The sequence below is a fragment of the Arachis stenosperma genome, chromosome 5, assembly GCF_014773155.1.
Source record: "Arachis stenosperma cultivar V10309 chromosome 5, arast.V10309.gnm1.PFL2, whole genome shotgun sequence".
Classification (NCBI taxonomy): Eukaryota; Viridiplantae; Streptophyta; class Magnoliopsida; order Fabales; family Fabaceae; genus Arachis; species Arachis stenosperma.
In genome coordinates, this window is record NC_080381.1 from 115232673 (window position 1) to 115243553 (window position 10881).

Below are 10881 nucleotides of genomic sequence, written 5' to 3' on the forward strand. Positions count from 1 at the left end.
GATCAATAACTGGCTTGCCAATAATAATTTAAAAAAAATATAGTAATTATTAATAAATATCTTAATTAAGTGAGTGTTTCAGTTTCCATGAGAGAAATCATAGATAGCCATGCAGAAAATTACTCTAGTATGCTTAGTGCCACCATCTTCATAAAGGTTGAAAATGTCATCTTTGGCCTCACTTTCCTAGTAAAACAACAACATACCAAATTAATTCAAATTATACAACCATGACTCATTCTGCCAATAAAATGACTATTTTTATGAAGACATCTTCATGTAAAGATAATATTATAAATTATTAAATAATTCAATTAAACATATTTAGTCAAACATATCAAGTTATTTAACTGTTTATAATTTCATTTTCATATACAAATATTTTCATTGGAATAACAAATTTTTGATAAACTTATTTCTATACTCATCACAAAAATGATGTGTATACAAATAATAAGAATAAGAAAGAGTGATTTAAACATTTTCAATTGACAAACAATACAGAATACATACTTGACAATGACTAATGCAAAAGAGGTTATGACAATGAAGGCAACAACATGGCGATAAACAACAAGAACATAATTGCTCATTCCCTTGTTGAGTGCAGCCTTGGATAGAACATCCATGCCGGCAAATTCAAACTGCAAGAAAATCACACATATGAATGGCTTCGCTTTTTCCAACCATTTTTGTGTATGACTATCCATCTTCTAATACCACATATTGACAAAGATAGTCACTCAAATAAAGACGTCTAAAATATCTTTTTTTAAGGATGTTTTCGAATAATTAAAATTTAACATATATAATCGATTAAACTGTGTTATTTTAGTCAAAATTAGGCTAAACAAATTAATTTGACTGAAAAAATAGTGAATCAAATCTTAAATTGGTCTAAATTAATATTATCTTTTTATAGAAAATGATTACAATATCTTTATTATAAAAAATGACTAAAATATTTTTATTATATATATTAATTTTTTGAGAATCTTAAATTCTAGCCATTTACTTCTCTGTCGCCATAAGGTTAGGATTTAGAGTTTTTAAAATTTATATATATGTATAATATGAGTATTTTAGTTTTTTTTTATAATAGGGATATTGTACTCATTTTTTATAAAAAAAAATATTAATTTAAATCGATTCAAAATTTAATTTATTGGAGATTTAGGAGATTTATTTCTTGGTTTGTAGTACCTTTGTGGGATCGGAATTGTAGATCTTAGAGATTGGAAACATATTAGCTATCTTAATGCGATAATATAGAATTTTTGTAAACTTTATTGCTTCTAAATTAAAAGCAGGAATCAATATTAAAATAACTTGATATTTTATTAGAAAAATCATAACATAGAAAGACTATTTTAGTAAAATTTTCAGCAAGTTAGAATTTTTTTTAATTAGAAGGTTGGTAGTTTAAAATGCCTATGCTCTAGTAAGTAGTAACAAAGTTGTTTCTATTTTTATTATTTGTATGATTGAGTATTTATATGTTACAACTTTTTCATAGATACAATTTTCTATTTTTTATTATGATATATGATATTGTTGCTGAATCTTTTATCTCTAGCCATTAGAATAGGTTGGTGTCTATGAATTGTTATTATCGTTATTGCTGTTCAAGTCATCATTGCGTATTGATCGATATTATTATTGTTCGTAAATCGTGAATTCTTGCCTATTAATATAGTTAGGATTCAATTTTTTTATTATTCAATAGTGATTCAGTAAGGTTTTGTCAGGTTTTCTAGTACCTTTCTCTTTTTGTCTTATTGTTATTATCATTTGTCTTTTACATAACATGTCTTTCTAATTCAGTATGCCCTACATAATATATTAGATGCCTTTGATATTAAAAGTCACCTTATTATTTTTACATGATGATTTTTGCAGGTAGTATTCTAGATTTGTTTGATTGATTTGGTTTTCTTATTCGTAATAATTAGTAGTGAGTAGTAGTGCTATTTTGTGATTGAACTTCTAAGTTCTTTGATTTATCTGTAGCTGTTGTTTTTGTGTTTGTTAGGCTCACTCTTGGGTTGAAAATGAGTAAGGAATATTAAAAAAAAACCTTCTCATGATATTATACTTTCCAAAATAAGCAAGGATTTGAGACATATTTTTTTTTATATTTAGATTCGAAAAAAATTTAAATTATGATTATTATGACTATTATTTCATATTGATAAAAGATATTTTCTTAAAAATATAGTTTTTAAGTTACTAAGGTTTTTCCTAGTATTTATTTCTAATGGTTGATCTCTTTATCGGAAAAAAAAAAAGAGAACGCACACAAAGACGATAGCATAGTAGATGTGATTAAAAATATCTGTTATGTGAATAGAGATACACATCAAAATGAACGTGGAGATATATGACTACGAGTTTGATGTTCAAGTTTATTAATTTTTATATGTATTAGTCTTTGCTGCCAAGAGTATATATATATATATATACCGAGATATATATATATACAAGTTTAATCACCCGTGCCATGCACGTGATAAGATTAAAATTATAATTTTAAGTTGTTATGTTAAATTTTATTTTAATTATAATAATTTAATTAATAAAAAAATAACTTGTATGCGTTGTTTTTTTTTTAAATATAGTGTTAATTGTATTAACTATAAAATAGTTATTTAATCTTCTTTTTTCAATAAATCAGGCATATATACTCAATATGACCATAAATAATTTAGTAATACTTAAATCTACCAACAAAGTTTTATATGTTGGTATATTGTGAAGTAAGAAAATATCAAAATCAGCTCAAAATGAAGAACAAATTAATAGAGAATCCTAATGCAGAAAGTTTTGTAATAAACAATAAATAATTTAAGGGAGATGCTCTCATAAAGTTGTAAAAAACGTTTTTTTTTAAAGATGTTTTTTGATAATTAAAATTTAATACATATAATCACTTAAATTATGTTATTTTTGTCAAAATTATGTCAGGCAAATTAATTTGACCAAAAAATAGTGAATCAATTTTTGAATCTATCTAAATTAATATCATTTTTTATAAAAAATGACTACATTACCCCTATTATATAAAATGACTAAAATACTCTTATTATATATATTAATTTTGAGAATCCTAAATTCTAGCCATTTTCTTTTCTATCGTTATAGGGTTAGAATTTAAAGTTTTAAAATTAATATATATATATATATATATATATATATATATATATATATATATAATAGAGATATTTAGTTGTGTTTATAATAGAGATATTGTAGTAATTTTTTATAAAAAATATTAATTTATACTGGTTCAAAATTTAATTTATTAATTTTTTGTTAATTAAACTGATTTGCCCGGTCTAATTTTAATAAAAATAATACAATTTAATTGATTATGTGTTAAATTTTAATTTTTGAAAATATCTTTAAAAAAACGTTTTTGACCATAATTTAACCTACGAATAACAATTCAATGCTATCCTTTGATACTGCAAAATATATATGAAACAACATTGTATCAATGTTTGTATATAAATTATATTAACGTATTATAAATTGTTTGTCAAGAGAATAAATTATACGAATTTTATGATAATTTATTATTCTCAAACTATTAATGTACAATAAGAATCATCTATTAGTTCCTAGAATTTCTAAATTTTTTTAAGTGATAGTAATAAATTTTAATAAATAAATAGATTTAGTAAGACATTTTGTTATTATCTTTTTATTATAGGCCTCTCAAAAACTTCTCTATATACCACATTCATCGTGCAGTAATTTCCAAGTGTATTAACCCGTGCCATGCACGTGATAATTAAAATTATAATTTAAATTATTTATTAAGATAATTAAATTATAATAATTTGATTAATAAAAATATAAATGTTATGTATATTTGTTTTTTCTTAGCTAGTGTTAAATATATTAACTCTAAATAGTTATTAATTGGTTGTAGTAATCTACTTTTTTCAATAAATCAACTATATACTCAATGTGACCATAAATAACTAATATACTTAGACCCACCAACAAATTTTTATATGTTATTTACTGTCAAATAAGAACATATCAAAATTAGCTCAAAATAAATAAAAATTATTAGAGATTCTAATGCAAAATTCTCTAATAAACAATGAATAATTTAAATCTACTAAAAAACAACTCAACACTTTTCTTTGATACTCACAAAACATATACCTAAAATAATATTATATCAATGTTAGTATACAGTTTACAATCATCGACCGTATTTACAATACATGACTCCTTCTTAAAAGTTATTATATACACGTGTGCAATCGGAAGATAAATTACTGGACTTATTTTATTTTCTAAATTATTATAATTATGCATTATTCATTAAATGCTAATTGTAATATTGTAATATAATTATATAAGATATTTTTCTAAAATAAATTTAGAAGAGAGAACAGTACTTTCATTTTGGAGGGAAAATGAATTCATGAGAAATTGACACCTCAATTTTATTAGTTGATAATGTATAAATATTGATTTATATAATTATAATAAAAATATTTCTCTAAATTAGTATATCATGCATATTAATATAAATTGTAATATAATTATAATAAATATATTTTTTTAAAATAATTTAGAAAAAATAGTGATTTTATTTTAGAGAAAAATAAATTCAGGAATTAACACTCACTTTATTAGTTGGAAAAAAATCCAGTTTTAGTATATTTTGTCATTATTATATTTTTCTCTAATCATATATCCACTATTTTCTTTTCTTTGTTTAAGCATTTTGAACCTGGGTTTAACTTCTGTAGTTCTCACTCTCAGTCATTCTTTAGATGTAGTTGATAACTATTAAAATTCTTTGATTAATATAGGAGAAAAATATTATATATGATAAATTAATATGAGTATATTTTATTATTAAATAAAAAATTAATATAAAATAAAATTATACATAAAAAACAAAAAAAATAAAATTAAAATAGCAAAAGTGATAAAAAGATATTTTTATAATTTTGTTTTGTCATTTTTATGTATAGAAGATTAGAAAATAGTAAATTTTTAACTAAATTAATTTATATTTGTTGTATTCAATTTAAATAAGTAATAAATTATCTTATTTTAATTTATTCCTTAAATTTATATATCATAAACATTAAATCAAATAATAATACTAATTTTAAATTATGTGATACTTAAATATCTATTCAAATCAATTAGTTGATATGATTAATTCATCATAATGAATTGACTTAATGAGTTAAACAAAATAATACAGAAGCATGCTACGTTGATTCTATCATTAAAGATAAAAATTCGATTTTATATGATAGGATAGATAATATAATAGACGGCGAGAAGAGAAAGATAAACATTTTAGATGCTAAGTTGTTTCATTTGAATGTTGCAATGTGAGTATCACATTATTTTACTTATTCTACCCTATGATCCTTTTGTAACTTTATTTCAATATCAATAGAATTTCACTACCTTTGAGTACTAAATTAAAATTCAAAATGAAACTAAAAAAAGTAAAGAGTATAAAATTATTGATTGAAAAACACTCTAAATAATAAAAGCCAAATTAACTTTAATATTAAATTCATTAATATGATTTTAATTTTATATAATAGTTAGAAAATATATTAGTAAAAGCAAATGGAAGAATAGCTTTAATTAGTATTTGATAAAATATTCATTTAGAATAATTAAAAAATAAAATTATGATATTATTAAAAATAATACATTTTTATGTTAAAAAATTATATTTAAATAAAATATTTAAAATATAAAATTTAGAGTAACATAGCTTTATAAACATTAATCATTAATCAATTATGAACTAACATAAAATTATAATATAATTTTTTATGAAAAAATCAATAATTAATATTAATAAATATAAAAATCATCCAAACACTTTAATTAAAATTATGAATGGTTAATTATTATTCATTATTAATAATATTTTGTTCATAAAAAAACTGAAAATATAATTATTCAGATTTAAATTTTAGAAAAATAAACATATAAGTAACAAATGATCTATCTTATCATGTATATTATAAATTAATGAATTAAACTAACTGATATAACGAATTATAATTAATTAATTGGTATAAATTATAATAAATTATATGATATTTAAAAAGAAAATAAAATGAATAAAAGAATAAAAAAATAGAATAGAAGACTACAATAAAATAAATTGAATGTAAGTTTTTTTTTCTTTTTACAAATTTTATATCACATCTGCTTCAATAATAATAAATAAAAATACATCAACTTAATATCTAAGAAAAAAAGATGAGATAAAATCATAACACAATTCTAAAATAAAAGTTTAAATTAAACCATAATATCATTGCACAACACAAATTAAAAGTAATTTCACACTACAAAATACCACACAAATAGATAAATGACTTAAGCTTAATTATGGATTTTTTATTTATTTATGCAAACATGATAACACCATGGTCTATAAATGCTTAATGGATAACATATCATATATTGCTCTAAATGATGAGCACGGAAGTTGAAGAGTGTGTGCTGATTTGTGTTCATGATAGTTGCCTTCTTGTGACGGCGCCTCATAGAAAGAAAAAGAATTATTGTAAAAGCTACCCAATGAAAGAGTAATTGGTAAATGAATGATATTTTCTTCTAGCATATATGGTCTTTTATAGCGGTAAAATAAAAATGAAATGAATAAAATTTTGTATTTTTATATTAGAAATAGAATTTGATATTTATCCTAATAAAATTAAATAATTAATTAGTTATATTTAAATAAATAAAATAAATTAAATAAAAATATTTTTAAGAATTAATCAAATCAATTAGTCAATACAAATAATTAGTATAATTAATTTTATTTGATTTATTGAATTCAAAAAATAAATTAGAAAATAATTAATTGAATTAATTAGTTGATAATTAATTTATTATAATTGATTGGATTTAATAAATTAAAAAATAAATAGGAAAACATAGGAGACAATGATTTTTTTAACTAAATTAATATGTATTTATTGTATTTAATCAGTATAAGTAACAAATCATCTATGTTATTATATATCTTATTTAATCTTGCATAGCACGGGTAATTATAACTTATATTTTGATTTAATTATTTACGTACATTAATGATTAAAATATATAACATAAATATCGTAATTATTATAATTCTATGATATAATTATAATTAACATATTTTATCATAATTAAATATTGATTTGATATAATTATAATGAAAATACTTTCCCAAAATAATATATCTACTATTATTCATCCACTAATTATTGGCAATAAACCTTAATATGATTTTTACATCTCCGCTATGGGAAATAACTACTTAGATATAATATGTAATATATTACTACCTTAATAAGTTAAGGCACAAACACATGATTTAATTAAGGTGATTGAAACTTTCACTAAACAGAATATGACCTCAATGAAATAAAAAAGGGTATTCAATTTTGTATTAATTAGCTATTCGAAAAATAACATACTCATTCATTATTCATGTTTCATTATATTTTTTAAATAATATATAGAAAACATATATCCTGTGTATAAAAATGTGACTATTAGTAATTTTATTAATAAACCTTTTTTTAAACTATACTAATTTCAATTTTAATAGAAAATATGAGGAAATAATTTTGCTTGCCATAAATAATATACTAAAACTGTTAGTATATATCTTCTATATGGTTAATTGAATTTATCAATGATTTTCCGTGTAAATCGTTATTACCCAATTTTTAATAACTACTTAATATATAAATTTGAAATTGAAAATTGTTATTACTAATTCAATTAATTGGTTAATTGAGTAATAATTGTCAAATTATTAAGGTACAAAATCATTAATTTACTCAATAGATTTTCATATATTATTTATATTTCAATTACCCGTGCCATGCAATTTTTGTAAAATTAGTATGCAATTTTTTATGTCAGTTAATTAAATTAATTGGTAATTTTTGTCAAATTAATATTATTTACCCAGTTAATAATACTATTATTAATAATAATACTATTATTAATAATTATTTTTTGCATTGATTTTTAAATCAATTATTAAATAATTATTTTTGTTAAGATAATTGTTTATAAATTATTTCAAATTATATTTTGTTAAGATATAATTATTTAGATTATTACTCATGACACGGGTATAATTTCATTTTATACCAATTAATCAATTATAATTATATGACACGGGTGTAATTTTAATTTTATCCACCGATTATTGGCAAATAAATTTTATTCCAATTATAAATAAAATCTGTTTTTATTGGCAAATAAATTGTCTTTAGGTCAATGATTTAATATATATGTAGGTTCATTTTTTTGTCAAATATAATGAAAATACAAATAAAGAAATAAAGGATAAAAATAAACTTAATAATATCTGACACTACTTCATTTTATTAAACTATTTAAAAATATCAAATCTACAAAAAATAATCGTAATATATAAATTGAGACAATAATTTAAAATTCTATAATTATAATTTAATCAAATACTAATAGTAAAACCAAATTACCTAAACAATATTGAACATATTCTAGTCCGTAGTACGTATAATATAGAATCATTCTTGTAACGACAACCAACTGAAATAACATCGTAAGTTTCAATATTTAGAATTCGTGCAAAATCAGACCATCCTCTTATTAGATAAGCTTCATCATCCGCTATCCATGCAATGCGGTAAGGTATAGAATTATCACACCGAGAAACCAAACTAACTCTTATTCCCCTCAATGGCATTGCATGCATGCAAAAGAAAGCTGGTAATTTTTGAAAAAATCAAAATATGTTAAAAAATTATTCTAATAATGAACAGCTTAAACTAAGAAAATTTAAATATATTACCAATAGTTAAAATTGCATATCTGAATTTGTCACGAATTTAGCAAAACTGAACTGAAACGGAGGGAATTCAATTTCATTATGTGCTCCACTTCGAAGATTTTCGAGCAGACGTAAAAAGCATGGAGGGGATGGAACTTGAACTTGCCCTATAAAATTTTGTGGATGCAATTCCTCAATCAAAAATCGAGCTCCTCCTAAGAAATCTAACTTTAACCACATTCCATTGGGTTAGTCATAATAGGTGAATAGATCCAACCATCCTTCGGTAAAGTAGAGACTATTGCCTCTTCTTTAAACGCTTATATCCATATAGTTGGAACCCGAATCAGTAAAGACAACTCGATGATGTATTTCATGGATGTGATGCATTGTAAATGATTGTGGCAAAAGACAATCGAACTGGAACATTAGACGATAAGAATAACTTAGAGTAACAACAAATAAAAAATTATCAAAAAAATAATATAATAAAATGAGTATATGAAAAATATTATAAAAAATTATAAATTGTACCTTAAAATGATCAACTTCAATAAAAAATGAAGAATACATTCTTATTCTATGAAGTAGTAAAAAAACACTAAATATAAAATTATGAATTGACTCTCAAATTTAGATTCATGTATCACAGAAAAACACTATATATAGACTTTAGTAAAACAAAAATAAATATGTAAATTACCTATTATTAAGGTAATTTTTTAATAATGCATTAAATTTTGATTTGATACCATTATAATGAAGATATGTTTCTAAATTAGTATAATTATATAATATTCATTAAATATTAATTACAATATATTTATATTAAAGATATGTTTTATAAAATAATTTAAAAAAATTATTTGATATACGTGAATCGAGTAACAAAGATTTTTTATTATTATTATTATTACTATTATTGATATTATTATTATCATTAAAATTATTAAAAGTATTTTAATTGATAATTGATAAGTAATTTAATAGTGCATTAAATATGATTGATATAATTATAATGAAGATATGTTGCTAAATTAGTATAATTATATATTATTCATTTAGTATTAATTATAATATAATTACAATAAAATAATTTAGAATAGAAAAAAAATTTTATTCGTTTTGGAGGGAAAATGGAGGCATGAGAGATCGACACGTCACCTTTAGTAGTCGGGAGAAAACCCAATTTTAGTATATTAAGTAGATTTGAGGTTGTCTTTAGTTCATGAGCTTTAAATTTAGTTAACTATTTATGAAGATAAGTCTTCTTTTTGGTGTTTTGTCTTTACAAAAAATATGATCTCATATTCATTTCTTAAAATTCTTTTGCTATGTGCTTGAATTATATTGAAAGCTAAATTATGTTTAAAGATTTAGACAAAATAAAAAGTAGCAGTTATTATAACTAATGTTAGTTTATGTTAATTGCAATCACGTCAAATTTTTGTTCAATTTTCATTATCTTATATGTGCTTTATTTGTAAATTAAATCATAATTGTGTGAGCATATTAAAACATTTGAGTGTATTTTACAATAATAATAAGTTAAATGTACATGTAAATTGTTGGCTTTGAGGATAATGAGATGATTGCTTACATTCTTTCGTCATGTTTTATATAATCTATCTATTATTGGCATAATTACTAAATGTCCAACGTTATGATAATAATTTTAAGGGTACTTAATTGAAGGTTTCTATAAACAGAGAAAGAAAGCATACTAAATTTTTGTGACAGTTGTTTTTTTTTTTATGATTTTTATGTTGTCTATTCCAGAATGTGTTGTCATATTTTTTTTTATTTTAAGTTTTGCTTTGCTTTTTCTATGGTTGATTTTGTCTTTTTGCTTATACATATCCTTGCTTGATTGTGCACCTCGGTATCCTCCAAAGGTCTTGAGGAAAGACCTTTGCCCCTGATCGCCATTAATCTCCAATTCATAAACCTTGCATCTTTTGTTTCAACTTGTATGACGTGATAATATTTATGTCTTTATCATTTTTTTTAAATGTTCGTCTCATATCCTTTTCCTTGAGAATGTGAAA